Source organism: Bubalus bubalis, chromosome 15, assembly GCF_019923935.1.
Source record: "Bubalus bubalis isolate 160015118507 breed Murrah chromosome 15, NDDB_SH_1, whole genome shotgun sequence".
NCBI classification, from domain to species: Eukaryota; Metazoa; Chordata; class Mammalia; order Artiodactyla; family Bovidae; genus Bubalus; species Bubalus bubalis.
In genome coordinates, this window is record NC_059171.1 from 51,570,842 (window position 1) to 51,589,613 (window position 18,772).

The 18,772-nt window shown below is 42.8% G+C and overlaps 1 protein-coding gene across 8 annotated transcripts in view; it reads left to right on the top strand.

The window, feature by feature from the left end:
* The first annotated feature begins 5,768 nt into the window (after positions 1–5,768).
* The window catches only part of CRH (corticotropin releasing hormone), a 78,875-nt gene continuing 65,871 nt past the window's right edge, over positions 5,769–18,772 (top strand). For 2 of the 8 annotated variants that reach the window (XM_044928730.2, XM_044928726.2), the window contains exons 1-2: positions 5,819–5,919; positions 6,709–6,762. The gene's annotated coding sequence lies outside the window, so the exon portion shown is untranslated. Of the gene's footprint in view, positions 5,920–6,656; positions 6,777–12,035; positions 12,237–18,772 lie in introns of all 8 variants that reach the window. The other 6 variants (XM_044928727.2, XM_044928724.2, XM_044928732.2 and 3 more) reach the window with 6 other exon arrangements.

The window sequence follows — 18,772 nt, forward strand, 5'->3', positions numbered from 1 at the left end:
CACCTCCCTGCCCCTCCATAGTGTCAGTAGAAATATAGGTTTTCTATATATAATACCATACCCAGAGAAGTCACCAAAAAAGCTGTGCATAGAGATACATTCAAAAATAATATAGATTTATTATAACCCACAGGAAGATAGGGAAAAGAAAACAGAAATGAAAAACTGAGAGAACAAACAGAAAACAAAATATAAAATGGCAGGCTTAAGTCATAACATTAATAATTATATTAAATGTAAAGGGTTTAAATATATCAATTATCAGATTGACATTGGCCAAGTTTATTTAAAAAAAACATGACTCAACCATATGCTATCGATAAGAAACTCACTTCAAATATAACACTATAGAAAGGTTGAATGTAAAAAGATATATTACATAAACATTACTCAAAATAAGTCAGGAGTGGCTATATTAATATCATATAAAGTAGGCTTTAGAGCAAAGAAAATGTCAGAAAAAGATATTATATAATGATGAGAGGTCAGTACATCAAGAAGAGATAGTAATCCTAAAGATGCATGCATCAAACGATAGAGCTGCAAAATATATGAAGCAAAAACTGATAGAACCAAAAGGAGAAATGGACACATCCACCATGATGGTTGGAGAGCTTCAATATTCCTCTATTAACACTGATAGAACAACTAAACAGAAAATTAGCAAGGATATAGAAGAACTCAACAACACTATCAGCCAACAAAATTTAATTGACATTTATAGAGAGCTTCACCCAACCACAGCAGTATACATAGTCTTTTCAAGTGTTCATGGAACATATACCAAAATAAAACACATCTTAGGCCATAAAACTTTAAGAGAATAGATGTCATATAGTATGTACTTTCTGGACACATTGGAATTAATCTAGAAATCGCTAACAGAAGGATCACAGCAAAATCTCCATGTACCTGGAAACTAGACAATACATTTCTAGGTAACCTGTGGGTATTGATTGTATGGAGGTAAAAAGAAACTGAATGGAATGAAAATGAATCTTCACTATATCAAAATCTGTGGGACTTAGCTAAAGCACTACTGAAAAGAAAATTTATAGCATTAAAATGCTTTCATTAGAAAAGAGGAAAAATCTCAAATCACTAATCTAAGTTCTTACTTTAAGAACCTAGAAAAAGAACAAAATAAGTGGGAAACAAGCATAAGGGAGGAAATAATAAAGACCAGATATCAATGAAATTAAAAACAAAAGTAGAGAAAATCAGTGGAACAAAAATTGGTTCATCATTTTTTTAATTAAAAATAATTTAGTTTATACTGGATTATCATTGATTAATAATATTCTGTTAGTTTCAGGTTACAGCAGAGTGATTCAGTTACACATATACAAGTATCTATTCTTTTTCAAATTCCCACAACCTAAATATTCCCATTTAGGTTATTACAGAATATCAGTTCTTTCAAAAGACCAATAAAATGGACAAATATCCAGCAAGATAAACAAAGAAAAAAAAAAACAAAGAAAATGAAAAATAGCAGGAATGAAACAGGGAATATCACTAAGCACCTTGTGGCTATCAAAAGGGTAATAAGGGAACATTATGACATAAATCGGAGAAGGCAATGGCACCCCACTCCAGTACTCTTGCCTGGAAAATCCCATGGATGGAGGAGTCTGGTGGTCTGCAGTCCATGGGGTCGCTAGGAGTCGGACACGACCGAGCGACTTCACTTTCACTTTTCACTTTCATGCATTGGAGAAGGAAATGGCAACCCACTCCAGTGTTCTTGCCTGGAGAATCCCAGGGACCGGGAAGCCTGGTAGGCTGCTGTCTCTGGGGTCGCACAGAGTCGGACACGACTGAAGCGACTTAGCAGCAGCAGCATGACATAAATATGACAATTTAAATGAAATGGACCAATTCCTTGAAAAACACAAGCTACCACAACTCACCCAATATGAAATAGACAACTTGAATATTCCTATAACTATTAAGGAATTTTAAATTAATAATTTAAACCCTCCCCAAATTAATCTCCAGGCCCATAAGTTTTCACTGGAGAATACTAAAAAGTATTTAAAGAAGAACTAACACCAATCCTATACAATCTCTTCAAAACAGAAAAAAGGAAGCATTTCCAGTCCATTTTATGAAGCCAATATTATCTCGATTCTAAAAACCAGATAAAGACAGTACAAAAAAGAAAAAGAAAATTATAGACCAATATCCACATAAACAGAGACATAAAAGTTTTTGCAAAATATTGGCAAATAGAATTTGGCATTCTCAGTGGTAGAGAATCTGTCTGCCAATGAAGGAGAGATGGGTTCAATCCCTAGGTCAGAAAGATCCCCTGGAGAAGGAAATGGCAACCCACTCCTGTATTCTTGCCTGGGAAATCCCATGGACAGAGAAGCCTGGCAGGCTACAGTCCATGGGGTTGCAAAGAGTCGACATCACTTAGTGACTAAACAACAACAAAAATCATGTTCATGGTTTGGAAGACTGAGCATAGTAAAGATGTCAATTCTCTCTGAATGAAATGTTTAATGCCATTGTTTTTAAAATACTAGCAAAAATTTTATGGATATAAAGATCACCCCAAAATTTGTAAGGAAAGGCAAGATGAACATCATTATAACTTTGAAATTTTGACAGTTTAAAAAATTGCTGTTCAATTCAGTTGCTCAGTTGTGTCCGACTCTTTGCAACCCCATGGCCTGTAGCACACCAGGCTTCCTGTCCATCACCAACTCATGGAGCTTGCTCAAACTCATGTCCATTGAGTCGATGATGCCATCCAACCATCTCATCCTCTGTCATCCCCTTCTCCTGCCTTCAATCTTTCCCAGCATCAGTTGTTACTATTTTTTTCTAGGACATTGATTATGAACCCATTTGGGACCCTACTGAAGTTTCCCATGGCTTTCCCTGAGTAATGTGGCAAAGTTGATTCTTACTTTCCCATCTGGGCGTCCTGTGCTCTGGCTATGAAGCCAAAGGGAGTGAACTGTCGAACACGAAAGCACCTGTAATGTTAAGTATTTCTGGAAACTCCACTGAGTTCTCAGCCCCAGATCCAGTAAAGAGAACTGGAGTGAACCTCATTGCTCCGTGTGATTTAGACAAGTGGAGTGTGGTCCAAAGAGAACTACTGTTCCTTTGGGGTGTGTTAGAGAGTCTGGGACCAGAAGGTCTGTTAGGTTCTGCCTGGTTGGCTGACCTTCAAATCCAACAGTGGTTCCAGAGTTTCTTTGTCTATTGTAGTGGATATGGAGTGACTTCTCCTTCATGGAACTGACAGTGTCACCTTCATGGGACAAACATCCTTGGGATTTAACCAGATGTTGGTCCAAACCAAGCCCATAGCATCCAAAGTCCAACATGACACTGTCCTGCCCACTAACAGTGCATCGCTAGCAGGAGAAGGATAGTGATTTTGAGGCAAGGGAAGGTATTTAGTATGTGCTTTCCGCGTGATTGCTTTCCAACCCTGGGGCTTTGGGCTGTTGCTAATTTGTCTGAATGTCCTCACGTCTTAAGCTACAGGAGTAAGAAGTACTATGTGCTGGGCTGGAAAGGTCAACCTTGCCAGAAAGAGATTCTATCCTTGTTAACATCTTGGTTTCATTAATCTCTGCTGTTTCTTTTTCTCTGCAGTTTTTGTTCACTGGGTCTTTGGTTTATTAATTATTTTATTTACTGACATTTGGGAGGTAGAGACAAAAGAGGAAAAGATTTTATACTTTGAATTCCCATTGTTTGAGGTCCATGATGTGATCGCCCCACCCCCCACCTTTGGATTGGAACTCTTTGGATAAGACTAAATTTTAACTTTTTCTTTAGTAGATTATCCTTGATATTTTGTTTTATCATTATTCAAATCCACTATGAGTTTGTATGTATCAGATTGTTTTGTATTACAGGATTCTTCAGGGACAAGTGGAGCTTATACAGCCAATTTTATCCAGTGTTCACAATGCACACATAGTCTGTCATTTTTGATGATAAAACTCCTTAGGATATGGGGTGGCATAGCTGTTCAGAACAAAAAGTTATAGTCAGTGGAAAATTAAACTTCATTTTTGAGGCAATAAAACATCAATGACAAAACCACTAGCAACAACTATTTATAAACTACAGTCCCTTGTAGGATTTCATATTTAAACAACAGTGAAAAGAAAAACAGAAATGAGAACCTACCCCTCCTGAGAGTACTTTTTTCTCTCTACATTCCCTGGCCGGAAGCCTCAATTTTTCAATTGTAAGTTTTCAGAAGAGCATCGTTTTGCATTTCCTGGACCATCTATCACACAGTGACTCACAGGGCTGGGGTGTGCAGGGCAGGCACATCAGCCTGCTCTAACTGAGAACAGGGTGACATGATGCCATAGAGTCAGCTCCACGGAATGCGTCATCCACACAGTATCACCAGGCAGCTCTTGCCTTGATTCTGAATCTCAGAAGATGCTGCAAAACGCTGGAGGGAAAAATCTGTCTTATTGTCTACCGCAGGCATAAATAAAAATCAATTTGATCCTTTGGAGCTACCTCTACTCCCAAAGGATCCCAATGTTCTCAGCTCCTACCTCTGGAGTATTAGTCACATGTCTCTGAAACGTCGTCTCCTCTGTACTAGAAAAGGCAGGCCCCTTAAAGGCAGCCCTCTCTACAACAGGTTTTATTTTGAGTGGGATATTAAATAGTACTTCTAATTAAAATGACAGGGAAAACTGGAGGGAAGGAAAACGTAATTTTCCACATTGGAATTTAAAAAATTTTTATTTATATTTGGTTGCACTGGGTCTTTGTTGCTGCTCGAAGGCTTTCTCTAGTTGTATGAGCAGGGGCTATTCTTTGTTGCAGCACGCAGGCTTCTCATTGTGGTGGCTTCTCTTGTTGTAGAGCGCCGGCTCCAGAAGCGCTGGCTCAGTAGTCATGGTGCATGGGCTTAGTTGCCCTGTGGCATGTGGGAGCTTCCCTGACCAGGGATCAAACCTGTGTCCCTTGCATTGGCAGAATTCTGAAGCAGTGGACCACCAAGGAAGTCCTCATGTTGAATTTGATCAAGACATAGTGGTTAATAGTCCTCCTTTTTAAAGGACTATATGATTTAAGGGGAAGAGAACCCTCTTCATTGCAGAAGACACAGTGTGCATTCACAGGGACTTGGATTGAGTGAAAGGATTCAAGGAAACAAAACAGTTGGAGGAAGGGTTGAAGGTACTTAATAACTAGGAGATAAAATCAACCAGTAGGTTTAAGTGGATGAGAAAGCTATCACGTCATCATCTGTATGAAAATCTGTGTCTGATGTTTTAGAAATGTTTGTTAGAATTGAATTGGCCGTCAAATGACAAGGTACAATTTCCTCTTGTGTTAGTGGCCAATCTCTTGAAGATGGAGAATGCTTAAAAGACCATCCACTCTGTCTTCTGCATTCACATTGAATTGTTTTAAAGCATCTCAGAAAGAGGAGAAGCTACCCTACTGTATGGCTAAACTCAAGAATCCTATTTCCATAAAGGTTTTTTCCTGTCTCCCTCTACCCCCCACCCAATTCTGATTCTCTGACAGAGTGTCTGTTACTAAACGAGAGAGCACTGGAAACCTGCCAGAACTTCACCTATTTAAAGGATTTTTAGTATCATTATTTCATATTTATTCTGAAGAATGAACACAGCCCTTCTTTGAGGAGATAGCAGAAAGCTGAAGAGCTGACAGCATAGAAAATGGTCACTTAAATCTTTGAGCTATGTAGCCCACAAACTTGCTAGAAACCAATGACATTGTAAAGCAACTTTGAATTGGGCTTCCAGGTGGTGCCTGTTAGAAGGGCCTAAGAGCAAGGCATCATGGGCGAGGGGGCGCCATGATGGTCTAGTTGTCGGCTGGGAGGGTGCAAAGCGCCTGCTGCTGTTTTCCTTCTAGTCCTGGAACCAGATGTCTGGCCCACAGGTAGGCTTCTTGGGAGTGGTTTGGGTCCGTTATCATTATTCCATTTTGGGTTTACAGGGGTGGTGTTCCACAGGTTGTTGCTTCCTTTGCACTCTGTGATCCACGGAAGTTGCCTTTGATGGATGGTGGCGTCAGCTTCATTCACTTTTGTGTGCAAACCATTGTGTTAAAGATGACAGGACACGTTAATTTGACCAATCCTTAAATAATTAAAATAGTGAATTTGTCTAAATAACATATAGTCATAGCAAGTTAAAAACCAAATACCACAATATAATTAATTTTTGGTAACCTTGAACTGACCTCAATTTCTGCCTAGGCTAACCCCGTTTCTAAGAAAAGATAGTATCTTAAAAGCATTCATTCAACAAATATGTTTCCTACCCTTTGGTAGGAAGTACTGTGCTAGGTATTGGATTTGCAATAATAAATAAGTTGCTTCCTTTCCACAGAGAGGTGATAGTGTGCAGGAATGCAATCTTCTAATGGGTCAAAAACTTCTCCTGGAATTGTAGTTCTTTTAGGATATTAAAGGTGCCTGAGGTCTGACTCTAAGTTCCTGAAAGTTTCAAATCTGGAAATATTAAAATTAAAAATGCACCGGGGGAAGGCAGCCTTTCAGTGTACAGCTTCTAGTTCTCAGTAGACAAGTGCTGTTTGACCCTTTGTTTCCCTGTGGTAAAGCAGAAGGGAGAAAGGAGAAAGGCAGCCTAACTCTGCTCCCCCCCGCCCCACAGAGGGCTTCCAGGAACGTCTAAATCACTGCAGGTTTTCCTCCTCTTCCATCAGATGAACAGCTTCTAACTCACTTCAGCCTTCCTTCATCTTCCCTTGGATGCACAGGTTGGTTTCATATGGTGATTCTCCTACCTACGTCTTTTGATTCCCTGGGATCTTTATAGTGTGGCATTTGAGATGGTTTACTTATATCTTCAACTACATATTTATAACAAAATAAGGTCTTTAAAAGTTGTAATGTTCATTGAATTTGGAAAACAGAGGTATGTAGAAAGAAAAAGAAACTGTAATCCGACCACCTAAATGTATCCACCATTTACATTTTGGTGAACTGTCTCCTAGCCTCTATTTTTCTTTGCATTGTGTTATTTTAAAATGTGAAATCATGACATATATTATGCACACCTTTATTCCCTTTGCCTTTTGATTTAGCATTGTATTCTAAGCATTTTCCTTAATACAACATTCCTTCAAGGATTCCTTCAGAATCCTTGTTTAATTATGTCCTAATAGTCCATTGAGTGGAGTTGTTTTATTTTGCTATGTTGTCTGTTGCATAGACTTCTAGCTTTTCATGATTATAAACAATGCTAATAATAAAATGAATATTGCTATGTAGATTATTTTAATCTAAAACTGGGAGGATATTAGTTTAAATAAAAATTAACTCATCAAAAGCTCTTGAATAGGACATAAACCTGAGCTTTCCAAGCACCCACTGTGAGGCCCTGTCTAGTCCTCCTGCTTTCCTGTTTGAGGAGGGGAGTCTTGCCACTCCTGTTAGTTTCCCCTTTCTCCCATCAACAATGGCATTTTCCCCATCCAGCCTTGCCTGAATGGACCCCTCATCTGTAGGGTTTACGAATAACTAGAGTGTCTTGCGGAGAAGACAATGGCACCCCACTCCAGTACTCTTGCCTAGAAAATCCCATGGATGGAGGAGCCTGGTGGGCTGCAGTCCATGGGGTCACTATGAGTCGGTCGTGACTGAGCAACTTCAATTTCACTTTTCACTTTCATGCATTGGAGAAGGAAATGGCAACCCACTCCAGTGTTCTTGCCTGGGGAGTCCCGGGGACGGGGGAGCCTGGTGGGCTGCCGTCTCTGGGGTCGCACAGAGTTGGACACGACCGAAGCGACTTAGCAGCAGCAGCAGCAGCAGAGTGTCTTGCGGAGAAGGCAATGGCAACCCACTCCAGTACTCTTGCCTGGAGAATCCCAGGGACGGGGGAGCCTGGTGGGCTGCCTTCTATGGGGTCGCACAGAGTTGGACACGACTGAAGTGACTTAGCAGCAGCAGCAGAGTGTCTTGCTGGAAATGGTTCAGTCAGGCCACATGTTGCTGCTTCTGAGTAAAGCACAGACTTTCAGGCAACCGCCTGAAAAATTTGCCTCGAGCTTTCTAGAAACAATTTAGGCCAGAAAGATGTCATTTGGTTGCAGTCAGACATGTTATATTTGCTGACAACTCTACATTTTTCAGGAAAAGGGACCAGGCCCTCTCCTTAGCAGACATATTGAGGAGTGGAGTGGGAGGAGAGTGGGCATGAATGTTCCAAGAGATGTGGCTTGGAAGTGAGGGCAGGCCTAGTAATGGCTCATCTGAAGTCAGCTCACAGTGTGGCCACCAGCATAGGTTTAGACATGTTCATGTGCTTGGTTGGATATCTGGGTGAGGATGCAAATTGAAAAGGGAAGTTCATACAGAGTATTGTTTCCACTTTGGTTGGTATTTCCTAAGATGAACAGTTGGAACATGAATGATTTTATGGGTCAATTACATGCTTTTGAGCTATACAGTGGCACATAATTCATATGATATAGTGACATGGAAAGTAAGATGTACATGATTTAGAGAATTTTGCCATTTGATTTTGATATGTAAGTTTTGACCTTGAGAGTTTAGCAACTACCAAGACCAGTGAGCAAGAGGAGACATCACTGCCATTGCATCCTCCTGTGAGCATCCAGGGCTTCTTTGTACCACAGGCTGGAGCTGCTCCAGGTGGGCAGGGCAGGGCAAGAACAGTGTGTGCGTGTGTGTATGTAGGTGTGACTCTGCAGACCTGTGTTCACCTGTCACTGGAGCTGCCCTGGAGGTACCTGAATTTGGTCAAGGGTGAGGGCATATTGCTTGGCCCTGTGTAAACTGTAATATTATCAGTCAGGGCCACCTGGGAGAAATGTCTTCTCTGAACCACTTGCGTGATTCCTCTCACCCAAGAAGCAGTGGGCAGCAACTGGGGACCAGGATGGCTGATTCTCAAATGCCAACCCATTCCAGCCCACCACTTTTTCAGGAATGGTGCTAAGGCCCTGGGAAAGCATGCACAATTACACCCTGCCTGCTAAGATGGGCAGGTGCCCCGCCTGCCTCCGCTGACTCCCCGCCCCAGCCTCCCTCCCTCCACCCCTGCCTGCACCTCTGCTGTAGGCAGGGGATCCACTTCCTGCTGACCTGCTTTCTGGTTCTGTAGGAAGAAGCTCTGCCTTTCCTAATCATTTTCCACATGCACACCTGTCAAGTTACATAGGGACCAAGAAATAAAAGGGCTTTGAAGAGAGGTGCAGGCAGCTACATGTGTGTGTAATTGCAACTTTCTTTGCAGTACATCTCCCCAGAAGGGTTTACTTGTTTAAACCACACAGAGGTCATGAGAGCCTTACAGGAGGAGACTAGGTCACTCCCACCAGCAGCCCCATCATCATTCCTGAGGCATCTTCCTATCCTGGCTCTGTACGGTGGGATAGATGGATGATATTGTTCTGTCTTGCTGCTGATCGAATAGAAAGGATTCGGGGAGTTAGTCACAGTGCAAAGTAAGTTCTTGTCTTAGATGCCAAAAGCTGTAATGTCCACTCCGTTCGATTTTAGTGGGGAACTGAGGCACTCCTCCTCTTAAAGCTGACTCTTCTATTTTAGCTGCTTACATGAGCCAAATGCAGCAGGATTGACTCAAGTCCCCTCTTTGTTTAGCACATCTACTCTCAACCGTACAGTTACCCTCAACTTGACAGTTTAGTTTTTGCCAGGCCATGCCTGAATTTACCCTGAAATGCTTCTGTGAAACCCTGAAGGTATTGCTGGATGGAATCAGACCATGGACTGAAGAGGGCCCATGTTAGGACAGGGAGAACTTGATTTGAAGAAGGAGGTGGAGATGGGTGGATGACTGTGATGTCAAAGAGGCGTTGGTTTTTTGTTTGTGCTTTTTGGGTTTACAAGGGAGGAGGAGTGGTGTCTAGAAGCAGCAGCGGGGAATGCTCATGAAGAATACCCATGGTGTGTGGGAAGCCAGTGAATGAGCAACCTCCCTGAGATGCCTTCAGAGAAGATGATATCTGTTCATTCAGTGCATATGTGTCGTGCATGTCTTGGTGCTGGGAACACGAGGTAGTACGTGCCTCATGACCAAGGGCAAGAAGAATGAAGCTGTGATGAGATCAGCACCATCCCAGCCAGCATTCAACCAAGTTCAGGAGGGCCGGTCAGGTGGAGGAGTGCTCCGTGGGGTCTGAGTGTCCAGCCATCCATTTACAGTGGACAGGGGTCCAGGGCAGGAGGGGAGAGCGTTGGAGAGAGGGAGCAGAGAGGGTCAGGTGAGGGGACCCAGAAAGCCCCTCCCTTGTCTCTATTTTCTCTTGTCTACAGACACTGCCTGCTCCCTTTCTCTATATTGGCTTTCTCTACTTCTCAGTCCACTTAGCAGAAAATGCCTGTATTCACAGCCCTTGGGTCTTTGTATCTCCTCTGTTCCAGGGGCCAGCCCAGACTGAAACTGGACACTCTTAGCCCTGACTCCAAATTTCCAGCTTTGGCCCAGACTAGGTCACCATAGCCAGGAGGGTGGGTCACAGAGTACAAGCATGCCCAGTATGCCTAGCCTGGCAAGGGGACCTGCTGAGAATTAGGTGAACAGCCTGCAAGATGTCTTCCCCTGGCCACTTTCCAAGGGCCTAAGGGTTAGGGAGGATGTTGGGTGTGAGTCTTCCTGTCTGGAGTTTGTGTGGTAGCAAAAGCTGCCGTTAGGCTCCCTGGCACATCACTGCTACTGCCTGAAGCCTTCTTCAGATGACTCCAGAGGCAGAAAAGTGCCAAAATATCCTCAGCCTGATCAGATGAACCTTCACAGTAAAGAGACAGCTTTACATCCCTGCTCTAGTACTGAAAGGAGTTTATGTTGATTTTACTTCTCCCGAGCAGCTCAGTGTTAACTGGCAACATGTTTTTATTCATAAAGAATATGGAGTATATCTTTGATCCATATGACAAATTTATATCTGAAATGATAAAGTAACACTATTGATCTGATCTCCTCCTCCCCCCAGCACCGCCCCTCACCGCAGCAGCTAAGCCTTATAGCTGCACAGTTCTCTTCTTGCAGCATAGGAGTCCCCTTTGTTTTTAGACACGCCCTTTGGTCCTCCAGAGGCAATCCATCAGAGCTGGTGCAGCTGCTGGTGTCCCTGGGTTCCTAGGCCTGCATCACTCTCCTCATTCCCTGGTGTTGACAGCAAGACCAGCCCTGTTACTGATGATGGCATCTATGGCCTTTAACATCTGATGAATGGAGCTTGGGCCCAGGCTTATGGATTATATTTTTAATGGGATACAGTCAAAACTCAAAGAACCCTTAGGTCCTTGGCTTGACACACCCTGCTTGGACAGACCTTGTCAACAAGACAAGAGGGATCTGTTCTTAGAGAAGATGGAAGAGGCCTCCCAGGGGCAGAGAAAATAAATCAAGCTTAATACTTTGTAGTCATTTACTCCATTCATTTGTAAGTTCAGGTTTTCGACATGATATCATTGACTTAATGCAAAGTAGTCATCCATCAAATCCCACCCTCAGGGAGCTTTCCATCCACTAGTGAGCCAGCTTCAGTGGGGATTAGAGGCATTAGGAAAGAACTTAGCATATGTACTGACTTGCACCTCCGGGGAGATGAGATATCTCCGGGAGAGGCTGGTGAGTAAGCAGAGATGCAAAGATGAACAGGAGACAAGAGAGCAAGGTGTCTGAGAGGCTCTCTGGAAGCTGGAAGCACAGGAGTGGGGGTGGCCTGGGACTGGAACAGGAGCCGTGCTGTACCGAGCATGATGCCCAGACTTCCTCCCAAAGGGAATGGGAGCCGAGGGAACACTCTAAACAGTGGAGAGGGCTGAAGGCTCTTCTCCTCCCTGAGTACTTCCAGTTCCTCCTGCAGGGTCAACATTAAATAGCACAAGTCCACCTTTGTAAATATTCCCAGAACAGTCTCATTTTATCCATGTGAAGGATTTAGAAGTGAATTAAAATGAAGAAAATACACGTGTTTGATCTTGTCTCCAGGCACTGCCAAGGTCCTATCTTAGCTTCCTCTTTTTATTTACTCAGTTCCTGCAGACCCCTGGGACTCAAGCCCTGGACTCCAGTCTAGCAGGGCCTCTGGCCTTGGCACAGTGAATGACTTTGAAAGAAGTCTCTGCTCGCCTGGTGAAAGCTGGGTTCCTTGCCTGGGAGGCATGCAGGACCCTGTATCATTCCTGCACAGTCTGTAGAAAGTGTGGGGCAGGAACCCAAGGCATCTCTGTCACGGTGAGGCTGTACACAGATCCCCACGGGGCCCAATCTGCTGGAAGTTTACTGGGGTACAGGGAGGTTATTTTCATCTCTCTGGAGCTGTTTCATTCTGTGCTTCCACTCAGGTGGCCTCCTTGCCTCATCCCACTGTTTGCATCAGCAGGGAGGCAGCAGGGGGTGGGGGGAATGATTGAGGAAGATTCCAGTTATGTCAGTAAGATCAGTGTATGTGCTCTATGCTAGAAGTGAAAGAGTACAAAGTTAAGGTTCATTCAGTTCGCGGTTTTATTCCTAACTTTGATTATCTGAATACCAGAGGATATTGAAGGTAATTGAGTCAAGAATATGGGTGCCAGAAGTGAGATGAGCCAACTGGGGCTGGAATGCTGGATCTGCCATTATTTGAGCATTTGGCAGATAAAGCCTCAGTTTCTTCAATAATGTGAACAAGGTGCCTATTCAGAAGGTTGCTGTGAAAGCTTTGCTTTTCCAGCTTTATTGAGATGTAATTGACATATCACACTGTATAAGTTTAAGATGTACAATGTGATGATTTATACAGTTATATACTGTAAAATGATTACCACAATGGGACTGATTAACCTATCCATCACCTCACATAGTTACAATATATTTGTGTGAGGTAAGAACACTTAAAATTTTCTCTTAGCAGCTTTCAAGTAGATAATACCATATTATTAACTATAGTCACCATACTATATATTAGATACCCAGAGCTTATTCATCTTATAACAGGAAGTTTGTGTCCTTGGACTACCATATCCTTAATTCCTCCAACCTCCAGCACCTGGCAATGACCATTCTAATCTCTGTTTCTGTGAGTTTGGCTTTTTTTTTAAAAAAAAGATCCCACATATTAGTGATACTATTTGGTATTTATCTTTCTCTGTTTGACTCATTTCACTTAACATAATGGCCTCAAAGTCCATCCATGTTGTCACAAATGGCAGGATTTCCTTCTTTTTATAGCTGAATAATATTCCATTGTATATGTGTGTGTGTGCAGAGATGTGTGTATGTGTGTATCTTCTTTATCCATTCATCTGTTGATGGACACCTAGGTTATTTCCATATCTTACCATTTTGAATAATGCTGCAGTGAATATGGTGGGGGAGCAAATATCCCTTAAAGATTGTGATTTTATTTCCTTATGATTTATACCCAGATGTAGGATTGCTAGATAATATGATAGCTCTATTTTTAATTTTTTGAGGAAACTCCATCCTGTTTTCCAAAGTGGCTGCACTAATTTATGTTCCCACCAGCAGTGCACAAGGGTTTCCTTTCTTCCACATCCTTATCACACTTGTTATCTCTTGTCATTTTGATAATAGCCATTTTAATACATGTGAGTTGGTATCTCACTGTGATTTTGATTTGTATCTCCCTGATGATTAATGACGTTAAACATCTTTTCATGTACCTGTTAGCCATTTGTATGGCATCTTTGGGAAAAAGGGATATTCAAGTCCATGGTCATTTCTTAATAAGATTTGTTTTTGCTATTGGGTTATATTAGTTCCTTATATATTTTGAATATTGACTCCTATGTGATACATGGTTTTCAGATATTTTGTCCATTTTGTATGTTGTGTCTTCATTTTGTCAATTATTTCTTTTACTGTGCAGAAGCATTTTAGTTTGATCTAGTCTCACTTGTTTGTTTTTGAGTTTATTGCTTGTGCTTTTGGTATCACATCCCCCAAATTGTTGCCACAACAGATGTCAAGGAACTTTTCCCATATATTTTATTCTAGGAGTTTTTAAATTTCAGACATTTAAGTCTTAAATTCATTTCAAGTGAGTTTTTGAGAGCGGTGTAAGATAGGGGTCTAGTTTCATTTTTTTACATGTGACTGTACAATTTTCCCAACACCATTTATTGAAAAGACTGTCCTTTCCTTATTGAGTGTTCTTGGTTCCCTTGTCAAGCCTTGGTTGACAATATATGTGTGGACTTATTTCTGGGCTCTTAATTCTGTTCCATTGGTCTATATATCTGCTTTTATGACAGTAATATGCTATTTTGATTACTGTAGCTTTGTACTATAGTTTGAAATCAGGAAGTGAAATGTCTCAGCTTTGTTAGTCTTTCTCAAGGTTGCTTTGGTTATTCTGGGTGTTTTGTGTTTCCATATGAATTTTAGGATTGTTTTTTCTATTTCTGTAAATAATGCTATTGGATTTTCATAGGGATTGCATTGTATCTCTAGATGACTTTGGGTAGTATGGACATTTTAACAGTATTCTTCTGATCCACCAACATGGGATATCTTTCCATTTGTTGTCTTCTTCAATTTCTTTCATCAATCTCATAGTTTTCAGTGCATACATATTTAATTCTCCAGGTTACATTTATTCCCAAGTATTTTATTGTTTTTGATGCTATTGTAAATGGGATTGTTTATTTCTTGTTCAGATATTTAGTGTTAATATATAGAAACACAACTAATTTCCATGTGTTACTTTTGTATCCTGGAGTGTTACTGAATTAGTTTATTAGTTTTAACAGTTTTCTTGTAGAGTCTTCGGGTTTTCTATATATACAATTATGTCATCTTAAGAGACAATTTTAGTTCTTTTCCTATGTGCATGCCTTTTCTTTTTCTTGCCTAAGTGCTCCAGCTAAGACTACTCTGAAGGCTTGATGGTTCTTAGCAGGTGCTCAATAAATGACCACAATTATTATTAATGAAATGATACATAATGGAAAGCTAGCCTTTTATTACCAAAATAACCAGTGGAAGAAAGCAAAGGCCATAAGGATGGAGAACTCATACCCTCATGAACATTAAAGAATCTCTGCAGAATGGGAGAAGGGGAGATTCTTCCTCAATGGACACCTTTTCACCTCGCTGCATTGTTCCTCTGCACCTGATTGTGCACTTTGCTTTCACCGTGAAGGACCTGAGCACATCAGGAGGAAGTGCATGAAACAAATTGGCATTATGCTGCCCAAGCTCATCAGGAGCAAAAGAGTGAATCCACCCCAGCTTTCACTGACTGGGCTCCCTTGGGCGAGCAGCTGCATAGAGACAACAGCCCTATTTCACAGTTCTTTCAGCTGGGGATAAAAAGGTCCATACAGGCGTGCCAGCTACTGAAGGACAGTTGTGGCTTACTTCCAAAGGAACCTTCAGCATTATTATCATAGCTCAGGTGGACATTGCAGAGAAGGCAATGGCACCCCACTCCAGTACTCTTGCCTGGAAAATCCCATGGATGGAGGAGCCTGGTAGGCTGCAGTCCATGGGGTCGCTACGAGTCGGACACGACTGAGCGACTTCACTTTCACTTTTCATTTTCATGCATTGGAGAAGGAAATGGCAACCCACTCCAGTGTTCTTGCCTGGAGAATCCCAGGGACGGCGGAGCCTGGTGGGCTGCCATCGATGGGGTCACACAGAGTCGGACACAACTGAAGTGACTTAGCAGCAGGTGGAAGTTGAAGTGAAGTGTTAGTCGCTCAGTCATGTCCGACTCTTTGCAACTCCGTGGACTGTAGCCCACCAGGCTCCTCTATCCTTGGAATTCTTCAGGCAAGAATACTGGAATGGGTTACCATTCCTTTCTCCAGGGGATCTTCTGACCCAGGGATCAACCCTGGGTCTCCTGCATTGCAGGCAGATTAGTTAGTGGTTTTATATTAAAACTTGCTTTGAGAAGGCTAGGTGCTACAGACAGAAGCAAAGGGCCTACCACCAAGCAATGCTCCTGACTGCTCCAGCCATGACAGGAGTGTCGGGTGGCAGCTCCAAGTGGCCTTTGACATGCAGGAAGTGCGAACGTGGAGAAGCAGTGACAGCAACAGCCTTGCGACTTCCCATCCACATGCTGGAGAAGTGAGGCTGCTGTCCACCTCAGGGATCTTTGTCTAGAAGAAGAGGTTCACAGGGCTTAGAGGAAGGTCATTGAGGAAAACAACCAGAAAAAAAATCTTCCTTCGTTTTGGCAACTGTTCATGCACTTAGCTTGAAAGATGACATTCAGGGCAAAGGTTTGGAGCCCTGAAGTTTCACCCTGTGGGTCCCTGTCTTTACTGAAGTTTCCAGCTGTCGGGACCAGGCTGGTATGAGAGACAAATGGACTACGTCTGCCAGCTCACTTAGTTGTCCTTGAGGCTAGAGTCTGGACAGAGGTCACTCAAGCCTGCTGACCGTGTGTTTCCTTGTAATCCTGTGGCGAAGGCAGGCAGTGGGGCCAGCGGCATAGCTGGCAGAATCCATCACCATCTGCCTTCATTCATCAACAAATGTCTGATGCCTACCATGTGCCCAGCACTGGGCTGAGTAGGATCTGGAGCTCTGGAGATGAAAGTCCTGACTCCTTGATCCACGTGGACAAGTGGACTTGATGATACAGTGTGACGAGGACTCGACAGGACACCAGAGAAGCAGAGGGGAAAGGGCACCCAGCCCAGCTGAGCCAGAAGGAGGGAATCAGTTTGCTCCAAAAGATACATGGAAGTCCTAACCTCAGAATGTGGTCTTATTTGGACTTAGAGTCTTAAGGAGATAATCAGGTTAAAATGAGGTCATTAGGGTGAGGTGGGCCCTAACCCAATATGTGTCCTTATTGAAAGGGGAAGATTTAGACACAAAGGCACACACCCATACAAGGATAACGCCATGAGAAGACTGGAATTACGCTGCCACGAGCCACATAAACCTGGAGAGAGTCCTGGAAGGGGTCCTCCTATCTCATCTCGAGAGGGGACATAGCCCTGCAGACAGCTTATTTCAGACTTCTGCCTCCACGATGTGAGACAGTGAATTTCCATTCTCAGCCAACCAGCTTGTAGCACATTGTTGTGGCAGGAACTGGGAAACTAATACAGGACTGAGGGGTTATACAGGTGGAGAAGAGGGGAAGGGAGCCCCCAGCCCAGGAGAGGAGATAGGGACACGGGGCGATGTTTGTTGCTACAGTAGTAGGTGCACAAGAACAGGCAGGGTGGGGCTGTTGGGGGAGGACTGCCCTGACCAAGATGTATCTCAGTTTCAGTCCCACTGTTCTGCTGGCTAATGCTGTGTGATGTCAAGAAAGTTTCTTAACCTCTCTGAGCCTCCTTTCTGATCCTCAGTTTCTGCATCATAAAATGGGCCTAATAATGCTTTCCTTATGAGGACTGAACGATCTATGGAAACTCATAGAATATACTCCACGATTAAAGCTGTTAACATTACCACCGCCAAGTTGAACGTGTTGATTGACAGTAGGCAAGTGTTTATGGAAAGCACCCTATGTGAATATCTATGTTGCCTTACTTATCCCGACCACAACCCTGGAAGGAAGGCATTATTACTCTTGTTTTAAGGTAAGGAACTATAGACTTAGAGAATTTAAGGAATTTGCCTAGGATACCCAGCCTCCATCTAGTTGCCTTTAAGAGTTTTTTTTTTTTTTTCTTTAAAGTGTTTTAAGGAGAACTATAGTAATAGTAATTGTAAAAGTAATAGATACCCCATACTGGACAGCTTTTTGTGTTAGGCATTGGCCCACTCCAGTATTCTTGCCTGGAAAATTTTACGGACAGAGGAGCCTGGTGGGCTACAGTCCATGGAGTTGCAAAGAGTTGGACACGACTGAGCATTTTACATGAATGATCTGACATTCTTTAAAACAGTCAACAAGAGAGGTATTCTAATTATGTTTATTCTATCAGTGAGAATGCTAAAGCTTAAAGAGTTCCTTTAGCAAGGTGAGGACCCAGAATTCCCCAGATAAGGACAGGAAACTGTTTAGTTGTTTGATATACAAGTGGGCATTGAATGGCTGCCATCTCCCAGCGCTGTGTGAGGCCCCGAGGATTCCATGATGTACAGACAGGGTTGCTGCCCTCCTGAGCCCAGGAATCTTGCAAGAGAGGCAGTCACACACAGCAGGATGCAACTTGGATCTTGGTCTCTTGTCTCTAACTTGGATTCTTTCTCCTACATGAGACTGAGGAGGAGCTACAGGTTATCTCCCAGCCTGCTAGGCCAGTCTTAGGCCGTTCTTATTTTTGTAAAAGCCAGATGGAATTTCATCAGTGCAATGGCCTCGTTTTCTGGACTGGAGTTGTTTATTTTTGTTTTAGCTATAGAACTCTGCCTTGAAACAGAATCTTACGTAGGAGCCCAACTTTGAAACAGAGCAAAGCTGGCACTTTCTGGTTGAAAGGTGGGGGGTGGGTATTCCCTCTCATCTCTGATGCTGCTGGGGCATGGGGGGCGCCTGTCCAGACTGAGGGGAGCCTGCTTTGAAGGTGCTACTGAAGATCATACATGAGGCTTAGGAGTGGAGAACAGGCATTCAGGCATTTTCATTCAAGAAAGTGATCCAATTTGGGGAAAAGTTTGTTCTTTTGATTGATTCTCTCTCCCTTGGGTTTCATCATCTTTTACATTATTAATGAAGGAGTCTCTGGGCCTAGAAAAAGAAAACAACAGTCTCAAAGGCCCTTGCTGAATCACCTAACTTTGGAAAAAACAAAACAGAACTTTAGGTCCCACCCTGATGCTCCAGGCCGGTTGTATCTATCTGGAAC